The sequence below is a fragment of the Bubalus bubalis genome, chromosome 2, assembly GCF_019923935.1.
Source record: "Bubalus bubalis isolate 160015118507 breed Murrah chromosome 2, NDDB_SH_1, whole genome shotgun sequence".
Taxonomy (NCBI): Eukaryota; Metazoa; Chordata; class Mammalia; order Artiodactyla; family Bovidae; genus Bubalus; species Bubalus bubalis.
In genome coordinates, this window is record NC_059158.1 from 17,507,009 (window position 1) to 17,524,775 (window position 17,767).

General features: G+C 39.7%; 1 non-coding gene across 1 annotated transcript; it reads right to left on the bottom strand.

The window, feature by feature from the left end:
- Positions 1-6,773: 6,773 nt before the first annotated feature.
- Positions 6,774-6,884, bottom strand: LOC112583028. The gene has a single exon (XR_003107394.3). It is a non-coding gene; the product is annotated as a U6 spliceosomal RNA (small nuclear RNA).
- Positions 6,885-17,767: the final 10,883 nt, after the last annotated feature.

Genomic DNA, 17,767 nt, shown 5'->3' on the forward strand with positions numbered 1-17,767 from the left:
ATTGTCTTCTAATTTCGTGGCTGCAGCACCATCCACAGTGATTTTAGAGCCCAGGAAGAGGAAATCTCACTGCTTCCACCTTTGCCCCTTCTATTTGCATGTAAATGATGGGACTAGATGCCATGATCTTAGCTTTTTTGATATTGAGTTTTAAGCCAGCTTTTTCAATCTCCTCTTTCACCCTCATCGGAGGCTCTTTAGTTCCTCTTTGCTTTCTGCCATTAACATGGTATCATTCACATATCTGAGGTTGTTGATATTTCTCCCAGCAATCTCGATTCTGCCTTTAGGACTCATCCAGTCCAACATTTTGCATGACATGCTCTGCATACAAGTTAAATCAGCAGGGTGACAATATTCAGCCTTGACGGATGCCTTCACCAATTTTGATCCAGTTTATTTTTCCTTGTCTGCTTCTAACTGTTGCTTTTTGAACTGCATACAAGTTTCTCAGAAGACAGGTGAGGTTCGTCTGGTATTCCCATCTCATTAAGAATTTTCCATGTTGTGATCCACACAGTTTGGTGAGATCAATGAAGCAGACGATTTTCTGGAATTCCCTTGCTTTCTCTATGTTCCAGCAAAGGTTGCCAATTTGATCTCTGGTTCCTCTGCCTTTTCTAAAGCCAGGTTGAACATCTGGAAGTTCTAGGTTCACATTATGCTGAAGCCTAGCCTGGAAGATTTTGATCATAACCTTACGAGCACTGGAGATGAGTGCACCTGTTCAGTGGCTTGAACATTCTTTAACACTGCCCTTCTTGAGAACTGGGATGAGGATTGACCTTTTCCAGTCCTCTGGTCACTGCTGGCTCTTCCAAATTTTCTGACATATTAAGTGGACCACTTTAATAGCACCATCTTTCAGGATTTTAAATAGCTTTGTTGGAATTCTATCACGTCCACTAGCTTTGTTGGCAGCAGTTCTTTTTAAGACCCACTGGAGTTCACATTCCAGGATTTCTGGCTCTGAGTGAGAAACTACACCATTGTGATTATCTGGGTCATTAAGATATTTTTTTGTATAGTTCTTCTGTGTATTTTTTCCATCTCCTCTTGGTCTATTCTGCTGTATTAAATCACAAAGCACCAAAGATAAAAGTGATCTTGAGAAAGAAGAACAAATTTCGAGACTAGGGTTGCTGATTTCAAATTGTTTTAGAAAGCTATAGTAATCAAAACAGAATGATTTGCTTCTGGCACGAAAACAGACACATAGATCAACAGAGCAGAACAGTGAAGCCAGAAAGAAACACACACCCATATATTGTCAGTTAGCTTATGAAAAAGGAGCTAAGACTATCCAGTGGGGAAAGGACAAGCTTGTCAAAAATGGCACTGGGAAAACTGGATAGTCTTATGAAAAAATGGAACTGTACCCCTGTCTTTTACCATGCACAAAAATCAAATTAAAATGGATCAAAAATTTGAACATAAGACTTTAAGCAATTAAACTCCTAGAAGAAGACATTGAGGAAATCTTCTTGCCATAGGCCTTTGCAACTGTTTTTTGGGTTTCACACCAAAAGCAAAGGCAACAACTGCAAAAACAAACTAGTGGGACCACATCCAACTCCAAACAAAGGAACATCAGCAAAATCAAATGGCAACTTACAGATTGACAGAAGACATTCTAAATCATATATTTGATAAGGGCTTAACATCCAAAAATACATGAGACATTCAACTCAAGGGCAAAAAAACCCCAAATAATCCAAAAATTTAATGGAGCATAATAAAAGTAAGAGTTTCAATAAATCTGAAGATTAGACTGTAGATGAGAGACAAGCAAGGTTTTCCTTCTAGATCAACAAAAGCCTGTGTATTCCTGGCATTACTTTCCTCATCTCAACTCACTTGTTTGACAATTACGGTTCACAGTGTACATTCTTCAATCAATAGCAATCATCCCACAGTGAGCTATAATGTGTACTAGGAAAAGCCCCACTGGAGGGAAAAAAAAACCCTAATATTTGTATTCTTACTAATGAGGCATATCAAAAGGAAAGTAATTTCCAGAGTTTACCACTCCATTGTTTTCTATATTTCATTTCAAAGTTGAGCCACCTAGTAAAGAAAATGAGTTAAGATACCTCAATAATACATAGATAGAAAACCAGTTTTAAATGGGAGCATTAATGGATTATAATTTGGGGGTAATTTATTATTATTGCTATAACTATTCCTTTTGATTCTCTACTGCATCAGGTTAATAATTTATCATAAGTATTAATACCAATAGGAACACCTACTGCTAAGTTTATAGTGAGTAGAGAAAGAATGAATATATTAGGCAAGAAGTGAAAGTATGGGAAGTCAACATTGGCAGTAAAGTAAAGGTCAGTATGGCCTTGAGAGGAAGGAAGGTTCTGAAAGTTTCTTGAAACACCAGCAAAGAGCCAGATGTGAGGAACTAGCTTAATTTGATAACCAGAAACTCTACCAGAAGAAATTTAAGTTCATAAAAACATTATGATGCTTAAACCCAAAACTTAGAGAATAGGGTAGACATTCAAAATTCTCCATTGCTTAGTGCATCAGGCACTCAAGGGCCACCCTCACTGAAGTCTTTCTCTATTGCTCACCCTACAGGTACCAGCATGAAGAAAGAGATAGCTCTACTCCACAGGCATTTGAACCCTACTTTTATGGCCTCATGGCTTTCCTTAAGAAGCATTCCATGCAGCAGATTTCCTCCATCCCATCCCATCAGGCTGATTCCCCATGGTCAACAGGCGTCCTCACCCCGGGATCATTCCACAATCTCCATGGCTCCAGCATCCAGCTTCCGTGGACACCAGTGGACTTACAACCCTGTCTGAGGTATGAAAGGCTGCAGCATGGCTTGTCTATGTGGTTCTCACTCTGTTCAGACTGTCACAGATTAGTTAGTTCACTCCCCAACAACTTCAAATGCCTCCCCCGTCCCAGTGGATGGCCATGGACATGGGGATCTCTCTCCTGTGCTTCAGCTCCCTCTCCCCCAGGTTCAGGCTGGTCCCACTTGCTCTGCTCCTTCTTTCCCCTTCCTCCTTATCCCTTCTTTCCTTTGTCCTACCAAGTTCTGTATGGATCCGGTGTTCTTTCTCAGTAGTCAGCAAGTCCTGCCAGTATTCACCTGGTCTTCTGTGAGAACTGCTGCATCTTTAGACGTTCTTGATGCATCGGTGGAGAGAGGTGTACCCCACTTCCACCTACCCCTCGTCATCTTGTCCACCCCCATTTGTGCATGCATTAGAAATGAGTTTCCCTTTCTATTAAGTAACATTGCCATCACCATACATGTTTAACTTCTGCTTTTTGAAGAGAACACAGGAAAGTTCCATTCTTTTCAGTTGAGTCAGTCATCCAGGCGTGGCTGACTCTTTGAGACCCCATGGACTGCAACATGCCAGGCTTCCCTGTCCATCCCCGACTCCCAGAGCTTACTCAAACTCATGTCAATCGAGTCAGTGATACCACTTGATAATGTCCACTCTCTCAGACAATTTAAAAATACAACACAATGTTATTAGTTACAGTAACCATGCTATACATCAGATCCTCAGTTCAGTTCAGTTGCTCATTCATTTCCGACTCTTTGTGACCCCCTGGACTGCAGCAGCACAGGCTTCTCTATCCATAATCAACTCCTAGAGCTTGCTCAAACTCATGATTAGATCTCATGATTAGATCATGAAGCTCAAATTTAGATCTTCAGACATTATTAATTTTCTATACATGAAAGTGTGTAACCTTTAAAATTCTCTCCCTATTTCCCCTATCCTTCAGTCTTTAGCAATCATTTTTCTACTCTGAGTTCCATCTTTTTTTCTTTTTTTGAGATTCCTTATAATTGAGATCATATGGTATTTGTCTTTCTATGACTGAGTCCACTTAACGTAATGCCCTCCAGTTACATCCATGTTGCCACAAATGAAAAGATTTCTTTCTTTTTCTAATGGCTAAATAGTATTTACCTATATATGTCACATCACATTGTCTTAATCCATTCACCTGTTGAAAGATTGTTGTTTCTATACAAGGCTACTGTGAATAATGCTGCAATGAACATGGGAATACAGATCTCTCTTTGAGACAATGACTTCATTTCCTTTGAGTATATATCCAGAAGTGAGATAATGCATCACATAACAGTTCTCTTAAATTTCTTGAGGAACCTCCACAGTATGTTTCCATGGGAGTTGCACCAGTATCCATGCCTACCAACAGTACATAAGCACTCCTTTTTCTCCTCAGCCTCAATAACATTTGTCATTTCTTACATTTTGGTACTAGCCTTTCAAACAGGTAAGAGGTGATATCTGTTGTGCTTTTGATCTGCATTTCCTTTGATTATTAATGATGTCATATACCTCTTGATCATCTATATGTCTTATTTGTGGGAAAATGTCTATTCTTTAAAGATGTAGCATACATTATGTTTACTATATTCCCATATACGAAACTCAGTTGCCTACCTATGTATCAACAACAAGCTATGAGAAAGTGGAATAAAGAAAACAATCCCATTTGCTATTGCATCTAAAAAAGATAAAACACTTAGAAATAAACTTAAGCAAGGTGTTGAAAGATTTTATGCAAAACCTTTAAGACACTGATAAGAGAAATTTAAAAAGAGCTAAAGATATGTAAAGTTAGATTGTCAATTCAATGTGATTCTTGAGGTACAATTTGTATTTCTATAAACCTCCCTCTTAGAATTGCTTTTGTTGCATCCTCTAGGTTTTAGATCATCATGTTTTCATTGTTCCTTGTTTCTAGCTATGTTTTGATTTCCCTTATTTCTTCAGTAACCTGTTCATTATTTGGAAATGTGTTGCTTAATCTCCATGTGTTTGTGTTCTTTACAGTTTTTTTCCCCATATAATCGATATCTAGTCTCATAGTGTTGTGGTCAGAGAAAATGGTTGATATAATTTCAATTTCCTTAAATTTACTGAGGTTTGATTTGTGACCCAAGATGAGGAGAATGTTCCATGTGCACTTGAGAAGAAAGTGTATTCTTCTGCATTTGGATGGAATGTGCTGAGATATCAATTAGGTCTGTTGGCTCTAATATTTCCTTTTAGGCTTATGTTTCCTTATTAATTTTCTGTTTTGATTATCTGTCCATTGGTATAAGTGCAGTGAAAACATGCCCTACTATTATTGTGTTACTGTCAATTTCTCCTTTTATGTCAGTTAGTGTTTACATTATGTATTGAGGTGCTCTATTATGGGTAAATGATATTTAAAATTGCTATGTCTTTTCTTTCATTGATCCCTTAATCATTTGTTAGTGTCCTTCTTTAACTCTTATAATAGTTTTCAATTAAGGTCTATTTTCTCTGATATGAGAATTGCCAATCTGGCTTTCTTTTGATTTCCATTTGCATGGAATATCTTTTTCTATCATCTCACTTTCAGTCTGTATGTGTCATTTAAAACTGGGAGCATTACTGGATTATGATTTGGGGGAATATATTATTCCTAATACTATTGTAATTTTATTCCCTTTAATTCTATGTTATACTAGGTTGATGTTGATTTAAAATAGTAATACCAACAGAGAGGCACATGGTACTCAAGTTAAAGTAGATTGAGAAAGACAAAGCTTATGAGGCAGGAAGGGAAATCACAGAAAATTAGCAATGGTATCAAAACAAGGGGCCTTATCCTAGAAAGAAAGCAGAGTTCTCTAATTTTTTGGAGACAACACAAACAAGCTAGATGTGAGCCAACCAGCTTAAGCTGTGTACCAGAAACTGCACCAGAAGGAAAATGAAATTCATAAAACTATGCTGATGCTAAATGACAACATTCAGACAGTAAGAAAATAGGGTAGGGTTTATGTAGATGCTGAATACTACTCAGAGAGGTAGACATGGAAGCAAATACACTAATGAGCATCAGAAAGATCAAAGCACAAAGGGTCTGAAAAATAAATCATAAAGGGACTTGGTAGTCTGGTCAAAAGAATAAGAGAAGCAAATTAGAAAACCAAAATATAAAGACTTGTGCACGTGATAGACCCAGAGAATGCTCAGCAGAGAAAATTTCAGCCTTAGTGACCAGCAAACAGAAGCCTCCAGCATCAGGAACAAAAACCCTGGGCAGGACTCATGACTGTGCGCTTCTGGGAACAGCCTCTGTTTCAAAGTTTGGGCACTATACCACTTAAAAGCGAAGGCAGACAAGAATTATAGCTTGCTATGACACTGAGTCGGAGAACGCAATGGCATCCCACTCCAGTACTCTTGGCTGGAAAATCTCATGGATGGAGGAGCCTGGTAGGCTGCAGTCCATGGGGTCACTAAGAGTCGGACACGACTGAGCGACTTCACTTTCACTTTTCACTTCCATGCATTGGAGAAGGAAATGGCCACCCACTCCAGTGTTCTTGCCTGGAGAATCCCAGGGACGGGGGAGCCTGGTGGGCTGCCGTCTATGGGGTCGCACAGAGTCTGACATGACTGAAGCGACTTAACAGCAGCAGCAGCAGCAGCATTCAACTATAAAGTTAATGAATCACTAACCAATGATAATTGACACCATCAGTTTCCAGTCAGACCCTCTTTAGTCATACAATGGATATCTGATCCTGTTATATGATCCCCAATAACAGTTTTAATAATTGAATTTATTGATGTTTAATCAAAGGGTAATTGCTTTACAATACTGTACTACTTTCGGCCAAACATCAACATGAATCAGCCATAGGTATACCTATGTCCCCCGGCTCTTGAACCTCCTTCCCACCATCCTTCCAGTCCCACCCCTTGAAGTTACAGAAAAATATGGAAGGTTCCACATATTTGTGTGTCATCCTTGGGCAGAGGCCATGCTAATCTTCTCGTTATTATTCCAGTTTTTTAATATATGTGCTACCAAAGCAAACACATGAATAACAATTAACAGAAACAAAAAATCATATAGTTAGTCATCTACCAATAAATGATCGATTACATTAGGAATTAGGGTATTCTGCTATATTTACTGCCTCTTATAAAATTGAATTTTATAAGGTCCAAAGTTCCATGAAGGAATTAAGCATATATTTATGCAAAACACATGTATACTTGCACAGAAATATATGCACACAAATACGTCTGTGTTATACAAGGCATTATTCTCCTTTCCTGTCACAACAAGCTCTTTAATTGATGAGTGAAGTGAAGTTGCTCAGTCGTGTCCGACTCTTTGCGACCCCATGGACTGTAGCCTACCAGGCTCCATCCATGAGATTTTCCAGGCAAGAATACTGGAGTGGGTTGCCATTTCCTTCTCCAGAGGATCTTCCCGATCCAGGGAATGAACCTGGGTCTCCCGCATTTCAGGCAGACGCTTTACTGTCTGAGCCACCAGGGAAGCCTTCTCCAACTTATATGTCTTCCTTTTGAGAACCACTTCTTTTATTTTCCTTTTTTTTTAAATTTTATTTTATTTTTTTGCAGTCTTTTCTCCCCACACTTTGAACTTATTATTTTGTATTGGGGTACAGCTGATTAACAATATTGTGGTAGTTTCAGGTAATTGATGAAGGGACTCAGCTATACATATATATGTATCCATTCTCCCACAAATTCCCCTCCTATCCAGGCTGCCACATAAGTAAACAGAGTTCCATATGCTGTACAATAGGTCCTTGTTTTTATCCATTTTAAATGTATTAGTGTGCACATGACCATCCCAAACTACCTAACTATCCCTTCCCTCAAGCAACCATAAGTTTGTTTTTTACTCTGTGAGTCTCCTTCTGCTTTGCAAGTTAAGTTCATTTGTATCATTTCTTTTTAGATACCATCTGTAAGGAATATTGTATGATTTTTCTACTTCTCTGTCTGACTTAATCTACTCAGCATGACTCTCTAGGTCCATCTATGGACCTAGCATATGCAGCAATCTATGTTGCTGCAAATGGCATTATTTCATTCTTTTCAATGAATGAGTAATATTCTGCTGTATGTATGTACCACATCTTCTTTTTTGTTGTTTATATGTATCTATTTATTAATATTTACCACTTAATAGAGATACCATTTCCTTCCTGCATCGACTTTTTTTTTGGCTGTGTCAATTTATTTATTTATTTAATATAAATTTATTTATTTTAATTGGAGGCTAATTACTTTACAATATTGTATTAGTTTTGCCATACATCAACATGAATCTGCCACAGGTGTACATGTGTTCCCTATCCTGAACCCCTCTCCCACCTCCCTCCACATCCCATCCCTCTAGGTCATCCCAGTGCACCAGCCCCAAGCATCCTGTATCATGCATCGAACCTGGACCGGCGATCCATTTCACATATGATATTATACATGTTTCAATGCCATTCTCCCAAATCATCCCACCCTCACCCTCTCCCAGAGTCCAAAAGACTGTTCTATACATCTGTGTCTCTTTTGCTGTCTCACATACAAGGTTATCGTTATCATCTTTTTAAATTCCATATATATGCGTTAGGATACTGTATTGGTGTTTTTCTTTCTGGCTTACTTCACTCTGTATAATAGGCTCCAGTTTCATCCACCTCATTAGAACTGATTCAAATGTATCCTTTTTAATTGCTGAGTAATACTCCATTGTGTATATGTACCACAGCTTTCTTATCCGTTCATCTGCTGATGGACATCTAGGTTGCTTCCATGTCTTGGCTATTATAAACAGTGCTGTGATGAACATTGGGGTACACGTGTTTCTTTCAATTCTGGTTTCCTCGGTGTGTATGCCCAGCAGGGGGATTGCTGGGTCATATGGCAGTTCTATTTCCAGTTTTTTAAGGAATCTCCACACTGTTCTCCATAGTGGCTGTAATAGTTTGCATTCTCACCAACAGTGTAAGAGGGTTCCTTTTTCTCCACACCCTCTCCAGCATTTATTGCTTGTAGACTTTTGGATAGCAGCCATTCTAACTGGCGTGAAATGGTACCGCATAGTGGTTTTGATTTGCATTTCTCTGATAATGAGTAATGTTGAGCATCTTTTCATGTGTTTGTTAGCCATCTGTATGTCTTCTTTGGAAAAATGTCAGTTTAGATCTTTGGCACATTTTTTGATTGGGTCATTTATTTTTCTGGAATTGAGCTGCAGGAGATGCTTGTATATTTTTGAGATTAATTATTTGTCAGTTGCTTCATTTGCTATTATTTTCTCCCACTGAGAAGGCTATCTACTCACCTTGCTTATAGTTTCCTTTGTTGTGCAGAAGCTTTTAATTTTGATTAGGTCCAATTTGTTTATTTTTGCTTTTATTTCCAATATTCTGGGAGGTGGGTCATAGAGGATCCTGCTGTGATTTATGTTGGAGAGTGCTTTGCCTATGTTCTCCTCTAGGAGTTTTATAGTTTCTGGTCTTATGTTTAGATCTTTAATCCATCTTGAGTTCATTTGTGTGTATGGTGTTAGAAAGTGTATTTCCATCACCTAATTTTAAATAACCATTTTATTCTTATTTACCATGACCCTTTAAACTAACTAAGAGCAGAGAAAACCTAGTAAATGCTGATATCTTATCCTTAATTAAATTACCACTCTTCTGGTAAATTGGAAAAAGAATCATGTTCTGATCTCATTCACTAGGATAAAATCTCTATTTTATCAGTTCTCTTGTCCAAACTCAATTCTTGCTCACTTCAGTCTTAAAATCTGCATACTTACAAAGAATGGACAGGAAAAGTAATATTAAAATGACACTTGCAAGGGTCTATGATTTTATGCTTCTGTTGGCCAAAGGTAGGGCCAGGAATAATTTCTGAAATATTACAATACATCATGGAAGCATGAAGGTCTAGTTCTAGTATCAAAGAGGAGATGTTTGGAGATGGTTCAAAAACTAAGCTCCATGGGATGTCATCTGAGTTAAATTCACCCATTACAGTCCATTTTAGTTCACAGATTCCTAGAATGTCGACATTCATTCTTGCCGTCTCCTGTTTGACCATATCCAATTTGCCTTGATTCATGGACCTGACATTCCAGGTTCCTATGCAATATTGCTCTTTACAGCATCGGACCTTGCTTCTATCCCCAGTCACATCCACAACTGGGTATTGTTTTTGCTTTGGCTCCATCCCTTCCTTCTTTCTGGAGTTATTTCTCCACTGATCTCCAGTAGCATATTGGGCCCCTACTGACATGGGGAGTTCCTCTTTCAGTATCCTATCATTTTGCCTTTTCATACTGTTCATGGGGTTCTCAAGGCAAGAATACTGAAGTGGTTTGCCATTCCCTTCTCCAGTGGACCACATTCTGTCAAATCTCTCCACCATGACCCGCCCGTCTTCGGTTGCCCCATGGGCATGGCTTGGTTTCATTGAGTTAGACAAGGCTGTGGTCCTAGTGTGATTAGATTGACCAGTTTTCTGTGAGTATGGTTTCAGTGTGTCTGCCCTCTGATGCCCTCTTGCAACACCTACCATCTTACTTGGGTTTCTCTTACCTTGGACGTGGGGTATCTCTTCAAGGCTACTCCAGCAAACTGCAGTTGCTGCTCCTTACCTTGGATGAGGGGTATCTCCTCACCACTGCCCCTTCTGACCTTGAACATGGAATAGCTCCTCTAGGCCCTCCTGTGCCCACGTAGCCATCACTTCTTTTACCCTACAAGCTTACTGTAACTCGTTGCATGACAGGCCAATGAATCCAAGACAAGGTGTTGAGGCAAGGAATATTTATTCTTAATATTAACTTTATTCAAAGAGCCAGCAGATCAAGCAGGCATCTTTCCTGGATCATGCACTTCCAGATGTTTTAGCTGGTTTTAGAGAAGGCAGAGGAACCAGAGACCAAATTGCCAACATCCACTGGATCATCGAAAAAGCAAGAGAGTTCCAGAAAATCATCTATTTCTGCTTTACTGACTATGTCAAAGTCTTTGACTGTGTGGATCACAATAAACTGTGGAAAATTCTGAAAGAGTTGGAAATACCAGACCACCTGACCTGCCTCTTGAGAAATTTGTATGCAGGTCAGGAAGCAACAGTTAGAACTGGACATGGAACAGACTGGTTCCAAATAGGAAAAGGAGGACGTCAAGGCTGTATATTGTCACCCTGCTTATTTAACTTATATGCAGAGTACATCATGAGAAATGCTGGGCTGGATAAAGCACAAGCTGGAATCAAGATTGCTGGGAGAAATATCAATAACCTCAGATATGCAGTTGACACCACCCTTATGGCAGAAAGTGAAGAGGAACTAAAAAGCCTCTTGATGAAGGTGAAAGAGGAGAGTGAAAAAGTGGGCTTAAAGCTCAACATTCAGAAAACTAAGATCATGGCATCTGGTCCCATCACTTCATGGGAAAAAGATGAGGAAACAGTGGAAACAGTGTCAGACTTCATTTTTGGGGCTCCAAAATCACTACAGAACCACACAGGTAAATTTGGTCCCTAAAAAGTCAAATTCAGGAAAAGGCAGGCCTTGTTCGCAGAGCTGATGGCATTGTCTTGGGTGCTGACCAGGTAATATTCTTGTATTACCATTTGGATATTTATTTGCTATTTTATAAAAAAAAAAAAAAATGTAACAAGAGGATTAAAGATGCATAAAAGTAGAAGAGTTGTCAAGGTGCCTAGAAGAAAAGTTGCCAGGAGAATGAGGCCCCCACACTGATAATTGTCAAAGACTTTAACAGTGAGTGTTTTATAGACAGAGCAGAACAAGTGGATAAAACCAATGTTCTAGGGTCACTGCTGTTTTGCAGTCAAAGACAAAGTATTTTTCTCTTTACGCAGTCATCACAGCTCCTGATGTGGTCCTGGTTACACACATGCAGACCGAGGGCCACAGGCATGTGTGATGTAACATCAGGAAGTGAACAGATGAGTGTGCTGGTGCCCAGTCACCTGCATCTGCTAATAATGGGACCTGGGGAAAATTACTTGCCCTCTCCAAATCACTGCATCTTTATTACCATAACTTGATGATCTTAGTGAAGATTAAGGCTATCTCACAGAGTTCCTGTGAAACACAAATTTTAAAATGTTTTAAAGCTTCTGGGAAAGTATCAGAGACATGCATGGGGTTACTAAGGTGAGTGAGCAGGTATAAGGTACAGTATCCTTTTTCTGTTAGTATTCTCTCTGTACTCAACAGTAATGATCAGTCAGTCATGTGTTTACTCTGACCCCAGTGTGACGGTAAACCACACAGATCGACTGGACTTTTCTTGTCATTTCAGTGTCTAAAATTCAAGCATTAGTCAATGTAGAGTGAAAAAATTACAAACACCTTGAGGGCCACCCTGTCCCACTTTGCAGAGTCCCAACATTCAGATCACATCATATCAGTCGCTCAGTGGTGTCCGACTCTTTGCGACCCCATGAATCACAGCATGCCAGGCCTCCCTGTCCATCACCAACTCCCAGAGTTCACTGAGACTCACGTCCATCGAGTCAGTGATGCCATCCAGCCATCTCATCCTCTGTCGTCCCATTATCCTCCTGCCCCCAATCCCTCCCAGCATGAGAGTCTTTTCCAATGAGTCAACTCTTCGCATGAGGTGGCCAAAGTACTGGAGTTTCAGCTTTAGTATCATTCCTTCCAAAGAAATCCCAGGGCTGATCTCCAGAATGGACTGGTTGGATCTCCTTGCAGTCCAAGGGACTCTCAAAGTCTTCTCCAACACCACAGTTCAAAAGCATCAATTCTTCAGTGCTCAGCCTTCTTTACAGTCCAACTCTCACATCCATACATGACCACTGGAAAAACCATAGCCTTGACTAGATGAACCTTTGTTGGCAAAGTAATGTCTCTGCTTTTGAATATGCTATCTAGGTTGGTCATAACTTTCCTTCCAAGGAGTAAGCGTCTTTTAATTTCATGGCTGTAGTCACCATCTGTAGTGATTTTGGAGCCCCCCAAAATAAAGTCTGACACTGTTTCCACTGTTTCCCCATGTATTTCCCATGAAGTGGTGGGATTGGATGCCATGATCTTCGTTTTCTGAATGTTGAGCTTTAAGCCAACTTTTCACTCTCCACTTTCACTTTCATCAAGAGGCTTTTGAGTTTCTCCTCACTTTCTGCCATAAGGGTGATGTCATCTGCATATCTGAGGTTATTGATATTTCTCCCGGAAATCTTGATTCCAGCTTGTGTTTCTTCCAGTCCAGCGTTTCTCATGATGTACTCTGCATATAAGTTAAATAAGCAGGGTGACAATATACAGCCTTGACAAACTCCTTTTCCTATTTGGAACCAGTCTATTGTTTCATGTCCAGTTCTAACTGTTGCTTCCTGACCTGCATACAAATTTCTCAAGAGGCAGATCAGGTGGTCTGGTATTCCCATCTCTTGAAGGATTTTCCACAGTTTATTGTGATCCACACAGTCAAAGGCTTTGGCATAGTCAATAAAGCAGAAATAGATGTTTTTCTGGAACTCTCTTGCTTTTTCCGTGATCCAGCGGATGTTGGCAATTTGATCTGTGGTTCCTTTGCCTTTTCCAAAACCAGCTTGAACATCAGGAAGTTCATGGTTCACATATTGCTGAAGCCTGGCTTGGAGAATTTTGAGCATTACTTTACTAGCCTGTGAGATGAGTGCAATTGTGCAGTAGTTTGAGCATTCTTTGGCATTGCCTTTCTTTGGGATTGGAATGAAAACTGACCTTTTCCAGTCCTGTGGCCACTGCTGAGTTTTCCAAATTTGCTGGCATATTGAGTGCAGCACTTTCACAGCATCATCTTTCAGGATTTGGAATAGCTCCACTGGAATTCCATCACCTCCACTAGCTTTCTTCGTAGTGATGCTTTCTAAGGCCCACTTGACTTCACATTCCAGGATGTCTGGCTCTAGGTCAGTGATCACACCATGGTGATTATCTGGGTCGTGAAGATCTTTTTTGTACAGCTCTTCTGTGTATTCTTGCCATCTCTTCTTAATATCTTCTGCATCTGTTAGGTCCATACCATTTCTGTCCTTTATCGAGCTCATCTTTGCATGAAATGTTCCTTTGGTATCTCTGATTTTCTTGAAGAGATCCCTAGTCTTTCCCATTCTGTTGTTTCCCTCTATTTCTTTGCACTGATTGCTGAAGAAGGCTTTCTTATCTCTTCTTGCTATTCTTTGGAACTCAGCATTCAGATGTTTATATCTTTCCTTTTCTCCTTTGCTTTTCGCTTCTCTTCTTTTCACAGCTATTTGTAAGGCCTCCCCAGACAGCCATTTTGCTTTTTTGCATTTCTTTTCTATGGGAATGGTCTTGATCCCTGTCTCCTGTACAATGTCACGAACCTCATTCCATAGTTCATCAGGCACTCTGTCTATCAGATCTAGGCCCTTAAATCTATTTCTCACTTCCACTGTATAATCATAAGGGATTTGATTCAGGTCATACCTGAATGGTCTAGTGGTTTTCCCTACTTTCTTCAGTTTAAGTCTGAATTTGGCAATAAGGAATTCATAATCTGAGCCACAGTCAGCTCCTGGTCTTGTTTTTGCTGACTGTATAGAGTCTCCATCTTTGGCTGCAAAAAATATAATCAATCTGATTTCGGTGTTGACTATCTGGTGATGTCCATGTATAGAGTCTTCTCTTGTGTTGTTGGAAGAGGGTGTTTGTTATGACCAGTGCATTTTCTTGGCAAAACTCTATTAGTCTTTGCCATGCTTCATTCTGTATTCCAAGGCCAAATTTGCCTGTTACTCCAGGTGTTTCTTGACTTCCTACTTTTGCATTCGAGTCCCCTATAATGAAAAGAATATCTTTTTGGGGTGTTAGTTCTAAAAGGTCTGTAGGTCTTCATAGAACCGTTCAACTTCAGCTTCTTCAGTGTTACTGGTTGGGGCATAGACTTGGATTGCTGTGATATTGAATGGTTTGCCTTGGAAACAAAAAGAGATCATTCTGTTGTTTTTGAGATTGCATCCAAGTACTGCATTTCAGACTCTTTTGTTGACCATGATGCCCACTCCATTTCTTCTGAGGGATTCCTGCCTGCAGAAGTAGATATAATGGTCATCTGAGTTAAATTCACCCATTCCAGTCCCAACATTAAACTGTCTTAAAAAAATGGCCTAAGCACTCTGGCTCAGAATTAAGTTCCAAATGTTTGTAGAGCACAGAAGTTTTCTGGGAGCAATAGAAAAACGCAGGGAGTAACTACTTCTCCAACTATCTATTTGTGCAAATATCAGCATCCATTTAAATTTACACAGAAGTTGCTCATTCTTCCTCACCACAGCTACTACAGCAACAACTGCTCAGAGCAACAGGGAAAGAAATGGTTTCCCTCCACAGGATGGATTTGATAACCTCAGGTGACTAGATCATCTCAGAATGGCTCATGTTTTTATTTAAACAGGGTCCTGCTTGCTGCTGCTGCTGCTGGTCATGTCAAATCTGCGCCTGTGCCAAGGCAACTCATGCCTATCCTGCTGTCCTGATGTGTTTGACATCCCCTTGGAATCCCTTACAGGCCTGTTTCTCAATGCCACCAGGCTGTCCCGTGACATTTTTGGCCTTTCCTGGATAATGTTCACTGAGTTTGTAAGTACTGTGGTGGTGTGGTGGTGGTGGTTTAGTTGGTAAGTCGTGTCTGGCTATTGCAACCCCACGGACTGTAGCCAGCTAGGCTTCTGGATGGAAACTTCGTGTAAGTGACTGGGCTATACTGTCCTTTCAACAAGAAGGCTGCATCAGCCAAACTTCAAATAACACAGTCTCTAGGTCAAAGATGCCATCAGCTCATAAGATGTGGAAATCAAAGAAAGGATCAGTGTTGTGAAATCCCTAAGATTCCTAAGAAGTGCAAAAAGTTTTTCAATTTTTTTTTCATTCATTTTCTTTTTTAAATTTCCAAAATAAATGATTTTGTATTTGTCATCCAAGAATGCCATAAAAGAATACAATAGACTCAGTGGAATAAACAACAGAAATTTATTTCCTCACAGTTCTGGGGGCTAGAAGTCTCAGATCAGGGTGCCAGCAGGGTGAGGTTCTGGTAAGAATTCTTTCCTCCCAGGCTGGATTCTCCGTTCATTCTCACACAGGGTGGGGGATGGGGAAGAGGGATAGAGGTAAAGACACAGAGACACAGAGACACAGAGGTAGTTCTCTGGTGTTTTGCTTCATGAAGACACTAAACCTATTGGATTGATGTTCTACCCTAAGAGCGCATTTAACCTTAATGGGTTTTGCTGGTGGCTAAGATGATAAAGAATCTGCCCGCAATGTGAGAGACCTGGGTTCTATCCCTGGATCTGGAAGATTCCCTGGAGAAGGAAATGGCAAGCCACTCCATTATTCTTACCTGAGAAATCCCATGGACACAGGATTTTGGTGGGCTATAGACCATAGAGCTACGGTAGAATGGGAGTTTAGAACTGGAAACAATTATTCTCTTTCTGATGAAGGTATTTGAAAGTTGTATGTTAATTTTTTTAGGTCAATGAAGGAGCACACAGTAAAGCAGACAGCTAATGAAAAGCAGTGCTAAAAGTTTCTATTAAATTCACATTGTTCTTTTTACTCACTAGTTTTTCTTTCAACCTCCATTTTTGACTACCCATATTTTCCAAATCTTCCAAGTAATCTCTTTAAGTGTTCATAACTTTTGCAAAAGATTAGTTTTTCAGAATGGGAGAAGATAATAGCAAATGAAGCAACTGACAAACAACTAATCTCGAGAATATACAAGCAACTCCTACAGCTCAACTCCAGAAAAATAAATGACCCAATCAAAAAATGGGCCAAAGAACTAAATAGACATTTCTCCAAAGAAGACATACAGATGGCTAACAAACACATGAAAAGATGCTCAACATCACTCATTATCAGAGAAATGCAAATCAAAACCACTATGAGGTACCATTTCATACCAGTCAGAATGGCTGTGATCCAAAAGTCTACAAGTAATAAATGCTGGAGAGGGTGTGGAGAAAAGGGAACTCTCTTACACTGTTGGTGGGAATGCAAACTAGTACAGCCACTATGGAGAACAGTGTGGAGATTCCTTAAAAAACTGGAAATAGACCTGCCTTATGATCCATCAATCCCACTGCTGGGCATACACACTGAGAAAACCAGAAGGGAAAGAGACACGTGTACCCCAATGTTCATCACAGCACTGTTTATAATAGCCAGGACATGGAAGCAACCTAGATGTCCATCAGCAGATGAATGGATAAGAAAGCAGTGGTACATATACACAATGGAGTATTATTCAGCCATTAAAAAGAATACATTTGAATCAGTTCTAATGAGGTGGATGAAACTGGAGCCTATTATACAGAGTGAAGTAAGCCAGAAAGAAAAACACCAATACAGTATACTAACGCATATGTATGGAATTTAGAAAGATGGTAACAATAACCCTGTGTACGAGACAGCAAAAGAGACACTGATGTATAGAACAGTCTTAGGGACTCTGTGAGAGAGGGAGAGGGTGGGAAGATTTGGGAGAATGGCATTGAAACATGTAAAATATCATGTATGAAACGAGTCGCCAGTCCAGGTTTGATATGTGTTAGCTAGATTTCTCTACTCTTATTATTCTCAGTCCATTGCTTAGTATTTCCTATAACTTTATGCCATGTTTTTCTGCAGTACCATTTTGTCCCCATAAACAACATTGTATTCTGCACCTGGGACGAACACTAAGCTTTTTTGTGTATGGATTCAGAGATAAGTCAACATCATAACTCTATAACACCTTATAAGGGAATATATTGGTTCTAACCCACAGTAAACAAGAGATTAAATGGTTAAATATAGGTGCATGCATGCATTCTAAGTCACTTCAGTTGTGTCCAACTCTTTGCAACCCTATTGACTG